Here is a 17,902-nt window from a genome sequence, read left to right on the forward strand (position 1 = left end):
GGGTAATGGGAGATCTCATGGGAAAGAAATGGAAGCCATGGAATAACCTGCTAATATTTAGACCGAAGTGTTAGCGTGGCACCTTTAGTTCTCCCCAACTATGTTCAAAGAGGTACGGTAGATTACTGTAGCTGTACATCTCCATCAGTAAGTTTCTGGATATTATCCATCCTGTCCAGTGGTGAAATCCAAATTTTTTTACTACTGGTTCTGTGGGCGTGGCTGGGTGGGCATGATGTGGCTTGGTGGGTGTGGTTTGGTGGGCGTGGCAAGGGAAGGATACTGCAAAATCCCCATTCCCACCCCACTCTGGGACCAGCCAGTGGTGGTATTTGCTGGTTCTTCGAACTACTCAAAATTTCCGCTACCAGTTCTTCAGAACCTGTCAGAACCTGCTGGATTTCAGTCCTGATCCTGTCTCTGAGTTAAATAGCAATAATACTTAGACTTATATACCGCTTCATACTGCTTTACAGCCCTCTCTAAGTGGTTTACAGAGTTAGTATATTTCCCCCCAAAATCTTGAGTCCTCATTTTAGCAACCTCTGAAGGATGGAAGGCTGAGTCAACCTCAAGCCAGTCAGAATTGAACTGCCGAACTGCAGTCAGCCAGCAGTAGCTTGCAGTACTGGATTCTAACCACTAAGCCACCATGGCTCCAGAACTATATTGGAAGACTTCCATGTCATCAAAGTTTCTATCCCTCTTTTAAATCAACTTGAAGTTGACCTATAATTGCCTTCAGTTCTGTAAACACAAAACTTTTGAGGCGGGGACAAAATTGGAGGGAAAAACAATGAGAAAGTTGGAGGAATGGTTCATGAGTGGGAGAACAGGCCAGCTACAACCAGTGCAGAGCTAAGTACTCCCAAGTGTAAAGAAGAGCTTTGCTGTAATTTCAGATGCTCCACAGCTAAACCAGTGTTAGATTGACTCATCTCCCAGACAGCTGACTTTGTAAGATCAGACAGGTCCAGACTTAGTTTGAAATAGCACCAAGATCCCATGTGAAAGTGCTCAAGAGAGGTATCTTTTAAATAGAAAAGATGGAGTCAGTGGTTCACCTGGTGGAGGAAATCATTTTATGCTTCTGGGAACGTGGATCTATAGCCAAAGAAATGTGTGCTATCCAGTGCTTGAACTAATTCCTGAGTTATCATTAAGCAATCTGTTTTCCTATTTCTTTTGCTGTTTCCTAGATAGAAAAATCTCTCCGCTTTAATAACAAATGGAAACTTTCTGGAATCCAGAAGATTTATTACAATTCCCTAATAAAAATTGTGGGCGGGTTTGGTACAAATCCAGGGAAGTTGATCTGGCCAACCAGTCTGACAACAAACCTTGAAGGCGATTTGGTAGTGAAAGACAGTGGTACAGGGAATATCCAGATCTACAGCACTGATGGTCGTCCTAAACATCGCTTTTCATATGGATTCGAACCAGTAAAAGGGCTGGGAGATATCACCTGCATGAAAAACGGTGTGTTACTTGTGACCTGTGGGACTAAGATCATCCAGCTCTTCTCTAAGGATGGAGATTTGATCCATGAACTGAAGTCTCCCAAAATCACCTGGCCTTATTCATATGGGATAACAGTTCTGAAGTCCAATAAAATTGCAGTGTCTGACTGGACCAATGGAGGAAAAATCAACATCATTGGGGTGGACTGGAGAATGAATGCCATCCTGAAGACACAGTCAATAGAGGGATTCTACAGGCCGGTGCGTATGGCTGTCAATGAGGTATGATTGGATGCCCAGAAAAGTAAAAAGTTTGCTCAACATTCATAGAGGGATTTGTAGCAGAGAAGGTATAACATTTTAGCATAAAAGTATAAGGATAGCAATGCAAGTAACAACCACAAATATTTGAAGACTCAGAAAATGAGATGGTATTTCTATCCAATATGCTTGTGTTCTATTGACATCCTTATTTAAATCTGTTGTTAGAGCATCCCAGCTGGATTTGGTCCTAACTAGTACTATTTGCAATTTCCAATGTGTCACTCCACTAGATGACTGTTAGTGGATTTCAGTGGCAAAGCTCCTGAAAAAAACAGTCTTATTTTCTATGGAATAGTCCATATATATTGGTCATCTCCAGCCAGATACTATAGGTAGTCCTCGACTTACAACAGTTCATTTAGTCACCATTCAAAGTTACAACGGCACTGAAAAAAGTGTCTTATGACCATTTTTCACAATTAAGATGCTTGCAGCATCCCTATAGTCATGTGATTTACATTCGGATGCTTGATAACTGACTCACATTTATGACGGTTGCAGTGTCCCAGGGTCTTTTTCAACCTTCTGACAAGCAAAGTCAATGGGGAATCCAGATTCACCTAACAACAGTAGTGGGTTTCAATTTCAGCCGCTACTGGTTTGCTCGTGGGTGTGCGTGCTTCTGCACATGCGCGGAGACGTCCAAGTGGGTGGGTGGAGCCTCCCGCCACCGCTACCAGTTCGCCCGATCTGGGGCGAACCAGTAGCAACCCACCACTGCTTAACAATGTTAAGTTAGTAATGTTATGTTACTAACTTAACAACTGCAGTGATTCTTAACATATGTGGCAAGAAAAATCGTAACATGAGGCAAAACTCACTTAACAAATTTCTCACTTAGCAACATAAATTTTGGGCTCAGTAGTGGTCATATGTCAAGGACTACTTGTATAACATCTCGTTCCTACTTGGATCAATCTCAGGGAGAAGGGTATGCTTTTTTTTAAGTCTCATGTAAACTGTAGTTAACCAACATAGTTGTTGTTTTTTAATTTGTCATCACCTACTCAGAATGAAGATATGCTGGTTGCAGAGGGGCAACTGTTTGGAAGGTTTCAAGGCTGCTGCATCAAAATTATTGACAGGGAACGAAGCCTGAGAAAGACCGTAGGTCCCCATCATGGGAAAAAATTCAGTTTTGAAAACCCTTCTGGAGTCACCGTGGATGGTCATGGAAACTTCTTAGTTTCCGATCAAGGTCAAAACTGCGTTGTGATGTTTAATCCTGATTCAACCCTCTGTGATGTAGTGGTGAGTGAGGGCTTGCAAGGACCAAACGATATCACCATTTTGGATCACGGGTTGATAGCTGTAGCTGACTGTTATAACCACTGCGTTAAACTCTTCAGGTACAAGTAAAGGCACCAACCTCTTTCTGCAGTAATGAAATAAATATAACAAACACAGCTGAATAATGGAATAAATGTGAACAAACATAGCTAAACATACAGTGGCATATTCACATCCCTTAGAAATGTGGGGAGGGGTCTAGATAATAAAAGGAATTTCCCACCCTGCAGTCATAATGTCCTGGGAAAACAGCACCTTTCCCAGAATGAGTAAGGAACTGATCTATAAATTATCCTTAAATGATCTACTGACTTGGAAGCAGGAAAAAACAGAAAGTATCACTGATTTGTGAGTTTTATTTGCAACAACTCTACCAGCTCTTATAGATGGAGATATGATATTTTCTATCTGTAATCTTTCTTTTCTGATCATTTCCCCCCCCACCCCAGATCCATTAAGAATTGTGGGATGTTTTGATCACAAATATTAGATGACCTCCACCCATTGCTCTTAGCATGAACCTTGAAAATTTTGACACTACTTAATGCAAAAGGTTGGAAAATAAAATCCCTTAAAATCTCCAAGAGGAGAGGGTGTACAATGTATATAACTACCACAACACTATGGGTTAGGGTTATGTTTTCTCATGCTATTTTCTTTGGGGGGGAGAATCCTTTTCTCTTATGTTTTGCATACTATTAGACGAAACCTAGGAGTGAGTTGTCACTAATAAGATGAAGAACAATTGGGTGGAGAAAAATCAGGAAGCTGGTCGCACTTTTTCTAATTAACACAATGTATTAAAGGCATGAACTCTCATGAGTTGGGGTTTACTTCATCAGATGCAGAGAATAGTCAATTAATAAAGGATTCAAAAAAGAAATGAGGAGAAAATGAGAAGACTGAGTGGTTTATATATGGCTTCTGTATGAGACACATTACAAGTCCCTCATCAATAAGCAATTGTAATGGATTTGTTAAAGCCATCTGAGAAAGCGTGACATCTTTTGATGTATTGTGAATTTAGTCATTTCTTGCTCTACAATATTGGCAAATTTTTGTTCTCTGTAAAAGTGGGGAAAAGGAAGAAAGCTGAGATAGGCCAACATTTGATTTGCCCTTGCAGGAAAGTAGAACGTTCGGTCATATTATTTCATAATGTTCTTGCTATAATTATGTTATCATTTTCAATACGGGCATTTTTTGGTAATTGTTAGTTGCTTTATTTCTGAGGTCTGTCTGAGGGGTTTTGCAGAAAAACCTAACCAATATGGTGAGTTTTTCCAACAATATTAGCAGTTACCTAAAAGTATATTTTTGGACATACAGTTCTTTTCATCCTGTTCACCGATTCTATTCTGAATCCTAAAAACATATGTATATGTGCATATAATTCCCTTCCGAACTCATTAAACAAATTTTCTTTTTTTTATAAAACGAAGAAACAGAAAAGCCAGCAATAAATTTCCAACATCTTCATTATTTTGACCCTTAAGACTTGCTATTAAAACTACTTTATAAATGGTTGTGATTGTGATGTCCTTAAAATGTGAAACTGCATAAATGAAAGGGTTTCTACGAGAGGTGGCATAGTGGCTTGTTAAAAATCAGTATGCATTTTAAAAAGCATTGGCATGCACTGTGTTTAGAAGCACAATTGATGTCAAATAGTACAGAACAATGAATAACTATTTTTACACCGAAAGGTGAACCATAAATTTGTACATTTTAACTTGATTTTGGAAGTTTCATAGAACTGAAGCAAGAAAGTATCTTCCATAGTTTACATAATCCATCCTTAACAATTCTGATGTACTTGTTGTATCAGGCAAAAGAGGAAGAGGTCAGATAATTAGTCTTTTAAAAAGAAATGCATTAAAGACAGATTAAGAACTTGATCTTGTTGAGGCAACTATTTGGGTAATATTATATTTTTTTAAAAATTATTATTATTATTATCAAATGTATTTGTCACCAATCTCACGGTTCAAGGCAACCCTGAGCAGCCCTACAGTAAGATAAAATATACCACTATCCAAGAATTATAAATAGAAAAACAAATTAAAATTACAAAAATGAAAACAAACTAAAAAAAACATATATATTTGAAGGGGAGAGGTGGGGGGTGTCTTCTCTGTTAGTTGCATCAACCACTTCCAGGCAATAGCTTCTCCTTCAGGCCCCTATGCCAGCTGGCATAGTTCCATTTTAGACTGGAACTGAAGCAGAATGATCTTAATAAAACTGAGAATGAATTAAACATCTCTAATTTTAAAGCAGTAGAAAGCAGTTTGTGTGTGTGTGTGTGTGTGTGTGTGTGTGTGTGTGTGTGTGTGTGTGTGTGTGTGTGAAAGCCTGTTTTGTAAAGACAAAAGACCATTAAGTATCCACCTACAATTCTACTGGAATTGTTGGTGGCTTCAGTGGAATTAAATTAAAATTTACTGGCTGCAAAGAAAGTGAGGTGTGACTAAAGAGTTAAGGACTTAATCTAGCTCTCACTTTATCTGTCACTCCTCTTGCCAGTCTCATGGGTTTAGTTCCTTCTGTCTTTGTCCCCAAGTCCAGACCCACGGAATATTTGAATCTCCCCTGGTAGAATGCATTCTCTTAAATAAATCTCCTTCTGTTATAATTAAAAACTAAAAATCATTGCTTGGGTTATATTCCTGCCTGTGGTGAACATATATGCACAAAAGCTTTCCCAGCCATAAAGCTAAAATGGTGGTGTCCAGAGGCAGGTTATGTATAAATAGCATGAGTTTACTGGCCTCAATAAACAAGTTTCAAAGCAACATACCATATTTTTGATAAATTATCACCTAGTCTTTAATTTGCCATTAAAGTTTCTTTTATGGTCTTTTTAATTTTAACCTGGATATCAGGCAGGAAGGGGACTTACACCATGTAGTACTTGAGAGAGAACTCTCCTATTTTGTTTTTATTTTTAATTTCTCATGACTGACATAAATGACTAGGATGTTCTTCTGGACACCTCTTTTAGCTGGGAGTGCTATTCTTTAGAATAGCTATTAGAAGAGTACCATAGTACCATAGAATTTTTGTTGTATCTCATGGGCGTGTATTTGAAAGCACTGCAAAGTTACATCCTATCCCCATGACCTTCTTGGAACCACTGATTAGATCCTGGATTAATATCATGCTTGGAGTAGTTTAATTAAATATATAGGACCAACTCCTCCCTGATTTTAATGCTAATACTCTTGAGTATGAGTATGAGTAATCATTGTTTTTCAACATGTAAACATTGTGCATTATATTTTTATGATGGGAAGGATGTGTATTATTAAGAACTGTAAGTGAGATCTTGGTATTTTAGTGCACAACCAATTAAATATGTTGGCACGGGCCCGAGGTACTTGCAGGACCATCTCCTACCAGCATCCCACCGCCCAGTGCGCTCACATAGAACTGCCCTCCTCCGGGTGCCATCGGCTAGACAATGTCGCCTGTTAGCGCCCAGGAAGAGGGTGTTTTCTGTGGCCGCACCGACCCTCTGGAACGAGTTACCCACTGGGCTCCGGACGGCCCCCGATCTCCGCTCTTTCCATGGTTACCTGAAGACGTGGCTTTTTCAACAAATCTCCTGATCTGTTGGGGATTTTAGTTTTAATTGTCGGGGATTTTAATTGGATTATTTTAGTATTTATTTTACTGTCTTGTTGTTTTATTGTTGTGAGCCACCCCGAGTCCTTCGGGAGAAGGGCAGCATATAAGTATGATAAAAATAAATAAATAAATGGTTAGAGAGAGAGAGCATAATTGCACTAACGTGCCTATTGTCCCTGTCATTGTATCCTTATTCTTTTATTCTTGTTCTCGTTTTTGTTTGACAAATTCTAATAAATAAATAAATAAATATGAGCCAGCAGTGTGTTGCATCTGCCAAAAAAGTCAATAAAGTCCTAGGCTGCATCATCAGAGGGATAGTATCAAGATCACGTGAAGTATTAGTATTATTTTACACTGCATTGGTAAGACCACACTGTGTCCACTTTTGATCATCACAGTTAAGATATTGAGACTCTAGAAAGAGCGCAAAGAAGAGCAACAAAGATGATTAGGGGAATTGGAAGCTAAAACATACAATGAACAGTTGCAGGAACTGGGCATGTCTAATATAATGAAGAGAAGAGCTAGGAGTGACATGATAGTAGTCTTCCAAATTTTGAGAGGCTGTTACAGAGAAGAGGGATTCAACCTATTCACCAAAGCACCTGAGAGCAGGACAAGAAATAGTGGATAGAAGCTTATCAAAGAGAGAGATCCAATTAAGGTGAAATTTCCTGACAGTGAGAAGTACAGATAGTCCTCGACTTACAGCAGTTCATTTAGCGACCATTTAAAGTTACAACAGCACTGAAAAAAGTGATTTATGAGTGCTTTTTTACACTTATGACTGTTGTAGCAACCCCATGATCACGTGATCAAAATTCAGACACTTGGTAACTGACTTGTATTTATGACTCATATTTATTTATGCAGTGTCCTGGGGTCATGTGATCACCTTTTGCTATCTTCTGATGAGCAAAATTAATGGGGAAGCCAGATTCACTTAACAATTGTGTTATTAGCTTAATAACTGTGGTGATTCACTTAACAATTGTGGCAAGAAAGGTCATAAAACTGGGTGAAACTCACTTAACAAATGTCTCACTTAGCAAAAAGAAATTTTTGGCTCTCTTGTGGATGTAAATCGAGGACTACTGTAATCAATGGAATGACTTCCCTCCAGAAGTTGTGGGTGCTCCATCACTGGAGGTTTTTAAGAAGAGATTGGATAGCTATTTGCCTGGAATGATATAGGGCAGAGGTCTGCAACCTTAAATACTCAAAGAGCCATTTGGACCCATTTTCCACAGAAGAAAACACCAAGAGCCACAAAACCTGGGTGGGTGTGGCCAATTCGATGTCACTTACTTCCACCAGTCACATGACCCACCCCCCCAGCCACGCCTACCCAGCCAGTCATTAGGGCAGAGAACCAGTTGTTAAAAAATACCGGGAACCACAAAATCCTTTTGATATATTTCTCTCTCCCCTCCCTCCCTCTCTCCCTGTATCTATGTCTCTCTCTCTCTCTCCCCCTCTCTCTGTATCTCTCTGTCTCTGCCCTGGCCGCTTCTCCCATCCCCCGCGGTCACCCTTACCTTCTCAAGCCAGGCAAGAAGTGACTGGGAGGGAAGGGTGAGGGGTGGGGTCAGCCAGTGGTGAGATCACCTGACAGGGAGCCATAGCAGAGGGCCCAAAGAGCCGCATGCGGCTCCGGAGCCACAGATTGCTGACCCCTGGTATAGGGCCTCTTGTTTGAGCAGGGGATTGGACTAGAACATCTTCAAAGTCCCTTCCAACTCTAATTCTGTAATCTGAAGATGAAGTTTTTCTATCATGATATTCTTCAAAAGAAGTAAATATGAAAGGTAGCTTTTGAAATAAACCAATTCTTTCTTTTAACAAGTCAGTGTTGGATTTATGTTGCAAATCAACATCTTTGTCTGTGCTGAATCCACACTCATAAGTAACTCAATTCAAGACTGATGCCAATTTGGGAGAAACTCTTTCCTACAATAGGACTTATTCTTGAGGAGGTGTGGGTAAGGACGTAACTGGGCTATATATCTACAAACTAACTACACACACATAGAATGAATTGTAATAAACATCATAGAATCAATTTCTGAATAACCATGCTAAGGATCACACTGATGTCCATCCCAGATCATTTTAAGCTGCTAAACTGCTTTTCAATGAGAGAGATAATTCTGCAAATAAAAGTTTGTGCGTCATGTCGGATTGTTAGAACTTCCGCCAGCTGTCTGTAGTAAATCTGCTCCTAGGTTATTTTTTCCAGAGTTACATTCACAAGCTTCTCCCATGGTGCACCGCTTTTCATTTGCTGCCAGGAACATCAGATGGGGCTGCTTTTCAGAATACTGCTATAGCTAACAAGCTGCAATGAAAGATGACTTGGAATGAAACACTTAGGGAAAACATTTTTTATCATTTCTGCAGAAAAGGCACAGCTCACATTCATTCTGGTACATTAACCCATTGCTCCCAGAAACAGGGTTGAGCTACAAAATGCAAATCGGCCAAAGGAAATAGTAGATACAGATCGGCTGCAAACATTAAGTAAATATAAGAAACAGTGGTTAAGAAGAGACTTTGCTACTTAATCATCCTTAAATCCATCCCTAAAGGACTGTAGAGATTTTCAGTCATCCAGGTCATGGTTGTGCCAAAGGTGCTTTTTCAAGAGGCAACTGTACTTTCTGGTTCTTGGATGAGAAGCAAAACGTCTTCAAAGAAAAACCAGAAAGTCTAGTTGCCTCTTGAAAAAGCATCTTTAGGATACCCTAAAGGACTAGCTTTTTTGTGATCAGCCCAGGTATGCTAAGGACTTCTACCTCTGACTTTTCAAAATACTTTTAAAATACTTTCTTATGTAAAAGCACTGCCTAAAATTTATAAAATCAGCCTAAAATGAATCAAAACTGATACCATTCTAACAACTGGATACTTTGCTTTTAGCAAGACATTTCCTTTTTTAAATTTAAAACTTATACATGTTATCCTTCTTTATCCTCAATCCAACATACAGATTATTTGTTTACTTATCAAATGTGTATGTCATCCAACCTCCAAGGATTCTGGGCAGTATTTTAATTGCAACATACACCCCATTAATAAAGAAAGTGGTGTATATAAATCAGTGTATTCTGGCATGCTTACTTCTGACAGACAGCAGCAGCTAAAAAGAGCTGAGCTGCCAGATCTAAATCAGCATTTTAATATTTTCCAGGGCTCTAGAGCATTTGTGTGCCAGGTAAATTGTATAAAATGCTCATGATGTCTAGCTCCAACCGCTCTGAATGCCAGACCAATATATTTTTTTAAAAGGGCAGCATTGAGTAGATATAACTGGTGTCATTTAAGGTATTATAGGAAGTTTGAAGCAAACTCTCTTATTGCTGTACAAGCGAAGAGCAGTATGTGATTTTTTTTTTTTACAGCTCCCTCCCTGTGCTAGACTGTGGATGCAAAACTCTTTTTAACTCCTGGCAGTACTGTCACATTAAAAATAGCAAATCCATTTAAGCACATGATCCAGTGTAGATATGGCAGAAACAATAGCTACCAGTACTCTAAGAAACACTCCAACCCCCCAGTGCCAGCAGCTTCAAAAGAAATAATAGTTTATTGTCTAAAATCACCTATTCAATTTTTCATGTATATTTGACATGCAGTTCTCAAGTCTTTTAGCACATTGTTTGATAGAATTCAAATTTATACACCAAGCCCCATGACATTCCAATATGCTTGAAGATTCCATTTTAAACAATTTAAGAGTTTCTTTCTTCTCTAGAACAAACTGTTCTTCAGAAATTCCAACCAGATATTCTGGTGAGTGTACAAGCAAGAGTTTTGCACCCAACTTGTGCATTTAGAAGGCATGCTGCCTCTGATCCTGGAAATAGCATTTAGCAATCAGAACATTGCAATCAGTAAACCTTTCTCATTTTTCAAGTTGGTTTTTTATAGAATGTCTTTTATAGTATTTTTTGCTGTTTTATAGTATGATCTTTTTTAGTATTTTAAAGTCTGGTTCACTTGACCAGTCTCCCATTGTATATTAATTTTAAGCCTGTACTATAATTCTCATTATAGTGCCTATTTTTGAAAACCATGATGCTGAAAGTTACAAGCAGGGAAACTGTTTTATATGTTCTTTCTTTTTTTCATAGTGACAAATGTGGGAGAGAACACTTGTGAACCCTCCCTCCCTGCCATTAAATTAAAAAAAAAATTGTCTGACCAGAGAATAAAAATTTATTAAAGATGTCTGCCACCCAACTCTCAGCAATTCTTGGCAGCTCACAAATCAGACAAAGAAATTACAATAAAATCGATAAAACGTAAAAAATAAAGATAAATGATGACAAGTGCAGTGAAGCAAAGGGTCTCATTTCCCCTCACAGAAGGCCTGGGCAACGAGACAGGCCTTCCGAACTTTTTTAAACAAGAGCAGAGGGGGCCCCGTCCACATCCCTGGGGGAACCTGGAATATGCCAACCCTACAGGATCAAATTGGCCAGGCAGATGTTATGGGAGACAGGCAGTCCCTCAAGTAACCAGGCTCTCTGTCGTGTAATAATTCAATTTGCCAGCTGCTCCCTGCACAGCTCACCAAGTCTTGTTATCTTGTTAAGATTTCCATCTTTGCTATTCAAAGAAGCAGCCTTAAAGCAAAGCTAAAGTTATACTCAGAAGCAACAAGTTACCGGTGAGATGAGAATCCTAAAACTAACAAGATAGAAGCAACATTTGATGAACTACAGAGAGGAGCTAGCACAAACATTTATTAAATTCATATGCCTAACAAAATACAATCCTGTATATCATCCAAACATAGGCTATTGGAAAGACTGCCAATCTCCCTTTGAATCTGTCAAGCTAATTTGACCTTTTAGGCTTGGTGCTCTGAGTTCCTTCTATCAGGACCCTGGAAGCACACCTTCTCTGGTGTAGCACCTGCTCTCTGGAAAGAGGCGCCCCCAAGATCTGGATGACACCCCCCTCCCAACCTGCTGGTGTTTCAAAGGGCTTTGAAAACCTGGCTCTTCTCCGGCCTTCAGAGAGAGTAACTGAATGTCCCTTTAGGTACTGTGGATTGTTTTTCTTCCTTCCGGTCTGATTTTCTCATCCTTGCTGTGTTTACTCATACTTTTGTCTCACTGTTTTTCTTCTTTTTAATTTTTAATTTATAAACCACCAGAGTCAGGCATCGCATGAATTCAATAAGTTATTATTATTTATTTATAGACATGAATAACAACAGTAACAACAAAAAAGCGTACACGTCTTGATAGTTTTCTTCCTCCATATCCTTCTGGGTTCCTCTCGGCATGCATATGAAATCAAAAATCCTATACTTTAACTTGTGTAAACATCACGTTGTTGATTCAGCTTTGTAAATCTTTCATCATGGTCCCAAACACAGCAGTACAGACAGTGATGGGCATGCCTCAGAATACTCATGTTGTCAGCCTTACCAGGCAGACCAAACACACACAAAAGATAACAGAGAAGCTAATTCTAATTTATTGTAAACCTACATTAACAGAATGTAGTCTGAAAATACAAATCTCCTACCATCTCCTTCATAGCCAAAGAAACTAGGGAGGATTCTTTCTGAGTCTCTTGCCCCGCCCACTATTTAATTGTGGGCTATGCTCTATTTCAAGGGTCCCTAACCCCCAGGCCGTGGCCCAGTACTGGGCCGTGGCCTATTCAGAGCCAGGCCCTGTGAGTCAGTGGTAGGCTTCAAAAATTTTACTACCAGTTCTGTGGGTGTGGCTTGGTGGGTGTGGCATTGCTTAGTGTGCATGGCTTGGTGGGTGTGGCAGGGGAAGGATACTGTAAAATCTCCATTCCCTCCCCAATCCAGGGAAGATTACTGCAAAATCCCCATTTCCTCCTGATCAGCTGGGACTTGGGAGGCAGAGAATAGATGGGGGTGGGGCCAGTCAGAATTTTTACTACCGGTTCTCCAGAACTAGTCAGAACCTGCTGAAACCCACCTCTGCTGCGAGCGGTAGGCTGGCACGCAAGTGTGCACGTGCAACTCAACATGCACGAGCAGCACCCCGGCCCACATGCATACACACAGCTCAACTTGCGCAAGTCGAATGTGCATGCCAGCCTGGCACTCGTACAAGTTGAGCTATAGCTCCTCTTTCCCCCACCAGGCAGCCAAACCGCAAATATTAGGGACTGCTGCTGTACCTTACCTGGCCATTTTTTAGGCACCATCACTTCATCCTGTCTCCCAAGGCCTTTCCCACATACATGTAAAATGTCTGCTCTTCAGCTGTCCTGGCTGCCAATTTGCTTCAATGAGCAATTCATAATGGTTACCTGTAAAGCCCTACATGACAGAGGGCACATTTAGATGTAAGATCTCCTCTCTCCCTTGGTTACTGCCTCACCAATTCAAGCTAACAGGGTTGCCACAGTCCTGGTTCTTTCAATTAAATAATGTATCTATCAGGACCCAAGAAGTGCACCGTCTCTGTTTCATTGCCTGCCCTCTGGAATGAGGTGCCCCCAAGATCCAGATGTCACCCACCCTATTGGCATTCCAGGGTGCCATTAAAAAAAAGTGGCTGTTCTCCCAGGAACCCCTCCACTGGATGCTAGATGCCTCTGGGAGATTTTGGGTATCTGTTGGGTTGCCATCTTATCTTCCTTGTCTTCCTTCTGTTCTAGCTTGCTTTTGCTGCTTGTTTTGTTTTATTGTATTAGTTTTATATTATCTGATATATTGTGAGCCACCTACAGTTTGGAGTTGGACAGTATCAAGTAAATAAATAAATAAAAGCTCACATAAAACAGCATTTAGGCAACTATGGTTGTTCTTGCAAAGGCTATAGGGATTTGAATTTGGTTAGTATTTGGATAGGAGACTACCAAGAAATCTAACAGATGTAGGTTAGATTGAGAAGGTAAAAAAACAGCCTGGAAGATGGCAATGGCAAAGCATTTCTATATTGTTGCCCAGAAAATGGCATAACCTTCCTGTATAGTACACAGTACAGGTAGTCTTTGACTTACAACCGTAAATGAGCCCAAAATTTCTGTTGTTAAGTGAGACATTTGTTTAGTGAGCGTTGCCCCATTTTAAGACCTTTCTTGCCTCAGTTGTTAAGTGAATCACTGCAATTGATAATTTAGCAGTCTGGTTGTTAAGCGAATCTGGCTTCCCCATTGACTTGATCATGTGATCACGTGACCTTGGGATACCACACCGGTCATAAATACGAACCAGTCACCCAGCATCCAAATTTTGATCATGTGACCATGGAAATGCTGCAAAGGTCACAACTGTGAAAAACAGTCCTAAATCACTTTTTTAAGTGCCATTGTAAGTTTGAATGGTCATTAAATGAACTGTTGTAAGTTGAGGACTACCTGTATAGCTGTGTTAATGACACTTAGCCATTTGAAAGTGAAAGGGAACTCTGGGAATTGAAGTCCACACATCTTAGAGTTACTAAGGTTCAGAAACACTTGTATATAGGAATAGAGCTTCACACAACGGAGTCTTTATCTTTTATGAACAATTTGATGAAATTATAATAAAATAAGCAAATTCAAGTTTCCCCTTTCACCCTAATTTTTTAAAAATCACATATCCATTCCTACAGAAATTTCTGTCTCTTGTCTAAAGAGCAAAAGGGACCTGAGAGCAATTCTCTCAAGATTTTTTTAAAAATAATCAGTAACAAACTGACCATCAGCTGCAAATCCCAGGCATAAATTAAAATAACATGGATATTTGTTTAAATTCAAGTTTTATATTCCAGACTGTCATTTCGTGTATACATTCTTCACATATATGGGTCTCAATCTTGTAACGAAATGTATATAATGATTTATATTATTGAATGAAGATTGATGTGAATTTGTTTTATAGCTGTGGAAACTGGTGCTTTTACTTTCAAATAGAATTACTTCTGGTCAAGCAAACTTATCTTTCTGGATTCCCTTTGTGATTCTAAACACTTGACCAATGAAATAAAAACATCACCATTGTACAGTTACCACCTACTGTGTAAACATAGCTGAAAGCATTTATTTGTAGATGGGCCAATTCTTCATCTTATTTTTTTCAAGTCAGGCATAAAACGAACCAGTTTTATCTAACATTTTAATAAGGGAACTTCATATGGATCTAGTTTTATTTAAATTAGTTTTATTTGTAGAAGCCAATCTATACAATGTTAAATTCAATTACTCCTAAAAGATTTTTTTAAAACATTAATCATTTAATATCAATATTTAATATAACCTGAAATTTCAAAATCTGCATTGCTGTATACTAATTGCTGCAAGAGAAATTTTGCATAGTAATGAGGAACAACTATAAGTTACAATTACAGTCTACTTTTATATTGGCCTTTACACAGTGGTGAAATCCAATTTTTTTTACTCCTGGTTCTGTGGGTGTGGTGTGGCTTGGTGGGCGTGGCAGGGGAAGGATACTGCAAAATCCCCATTCCCTCCCCACTCCTGGGAGAAGGATATTGCAAAATCTCTATTCCCACCCCACTCTGGGGCCAGCCAGAGATGGTATTTGCCAGTTCTCTGAATTACTCAAAATTTCCGCTGCTGGTTCTCCGAACTGCTCAAAATTTCCACTACTGCTTCTCCAGAACCTGTCAGAACCTGCTGGATTTCACCGCTGCCTTTACAGCTATTATTTGTTCAATTTATTATATAACCACCCATCTCATCTTATGGTAGGTGGCTTACAATAAAATAAATAAAATACAGGCTAGAACATTATCCCCACAACCTTCACAATGAGGAAGCAACATTGCCTTTTCTTACGTTCACCCCATCCTACTGTTCTTTTATAAAGTTTTGAAGACCTGACTGTTTCTCCAGATGTTTGGGCCAGGATCAGGGGTGGGTTCTATTTACCTTTACTACCGGTTCACAATGGGATCGCGCATGCCAAGCTTCTGCGCATGCGCAGATCACCTATGACCACATCCGGGGTGGTGGGCGGAGCCTCCCGCCGGTTTTACTACCAGTTCTGCGAACTGGTCCGAACCAGGGGCAATCCACCACTTCCCAGGATGTTAGACTAGTCCAGTTATGGCTGATGTGTTTTTATGACTGGAAGTGTCACTTATCTGGGTGTTATGGGCTATTTATTAATTAAATTTATTGGACGCCCATTTTATCACATGGCAACTCAATTATTGTTTTAATTCTTCAGTTTTAATCTTTGTACCCGGAGTCACTGTTATGAGATTGCCAGCCATATAAATTATTTAATTAAATAAATAAAGTCATACAATATTAAAGGATACTTTGTTTTCACTACCTCCACCCCTTTCTTACTATTTTTCCCCTTAAATTTAACAAAATGCCCCTAGACCATTCTAGCTTCACCTTATCTGCTCCATCCACAGAACCAAGCTGTTATATTCCAATGGCTGATGCCCACTCTTTTTTTGATACAGGCTCTGGGAAGAAACCAGATATATTCTCCAATCAGACTGACACTTAGTTGATACTTCTAAAAACAGAAGTAGTGAGTTTATTTCTGGATTCTCTTTGCTGAACAGACCTAAAAATAGCCTCCTATGATTTTTCCAGTTACAATTTGAGAAGCATATTTACATTATACATTTTAAAAGCCAGCAGCAAAGATGCAATCATTGTGCTACATTTCTAAGCATTAGCAATCCCTCATTTCAGTATAAAAAAAGTGATTAAAAACACAATGGATAGATATAAATATAATTAAATAATACTAATTTAAAATAATGGCAAAAGTTACAATGACATATTGCAATCCATGCTTTATGACTGTGGTTCAAATGAAATATTACAGGGAAGATTATGATAACAGGTTAATTAACCAATTTCATGGCATAAATGTATAATCCTTTATAAAATGTCCTAAATATATATAGAAAAAATAAAGAGGCAATAGCAGTAGAACCTAAGCAAAATAGTTAAAAGTATGCTCCATTTAAGGATTTAATATTAGGTATTTGTCATATTTATACTATAAATGGATTTTCTCTTCCAAAATCCAGTGCCCAGATATCACTGGACTACAATTTCCATTATGCTTACTCAGCATGGTTATAGATAAGGGATTTTATAATGTAACTTCTGTGGAGACAGGATTGTCTTATCAGCCTTTTCCAGGCTAAAATAATCCCCAGTATGACAGCATTTAAAGAACTCCAGGATTTACCAATCAAAATAGTGAAATACAGGCAGTTTTTAATATTCATTGCTGAGGGTGACCAGATTAATTAAAAATTTTATTTTCAATATTGTTTCAGTGTATCTATTAGATATGCTTTCCTCAAGAAAAAATACACAATGACTAGAGGAATAGAAATGTAGTCCTATTATGTATTTTTGATTTTTTTTTAATCATTTCATTTCCCATTGGCTGAACAATACGAACAGTTTGCCACTTTTGAAGAAATGGAACTGTTTAAGACTGAGTTTTCTTGAGACTTAGTTCTTTCCTCACTGAATATAAAATTTAAAGCTGCTTAGTGAGCTAGAGCTGAAGATAAATTTAAGCATCATTTTTCACACTTTCATGTGGCCTGTTACATGTCACCTTAGCATGTTGTATCAATCCAACCACTATTGGGCACTTTACACACTTCTAATGGGTGGATTAAATAAAAGCTTGATTAATGCAAGGTGAGAATCCAACTTCTTTTAAATTGTTAAATGAGCTAAAGAGTTTCATTTCTCGGCTGTTCACGCCAAAGAAAAACTTATGTTGGGTACAATACCCTTCCGTCAAAGTAAACAGAAGATGGAAACAGGCTAACCTTTGGGACTGACTGACATAGTTATCATAACTGACAGTTATCTCAGTAACTCAGTAATATATATCAGTTGAGACACTTTTATTCAAGTAATCATAGTAAAGTTATCTGTGACTACTTTAATCACAGTTTATCAATCGATCTACATTACTGAGTTCAGAGGAAACCTTAAACTCAGTGTCTCTCAATTTTGGCAACTCTAAGATATACGGACTTCAATTCCCAGAATTCCCCCAGCCAGCATGCTGACTTCTGGGTTCTGGGAACTGAAGTCCATATTCTTTGATGGGTTGCCAAAGTTGAGAAATAAATATTGCATTGACCCCATCAAAGAATGAGCACCGCACACTTGTCCGAAACTCACCTGTCCAAATCTGGCTGTGAACCCAGCTGTGTCATCACCCGAAAAATTGGGCTACTAAAGAAATC

The sequence above is a fragment of the Pituophis catenifer genome, unplaced genomic scaffold, assembly GCF_029215685.1.
Source record: "Pituophis catenifer annectens isolate HBS135680 unplaced genomic scaffold, rPitCat1.0.hap2 SCAF_2, whole genome shotgun sequence".
In the NCBI taxonomy this organism is placed as follows: Eukaryota; Metazoa; Chordata; class Lepidosauria; order Squamata; family Colubridae; genus Pituophis; species Pituophis catenifer.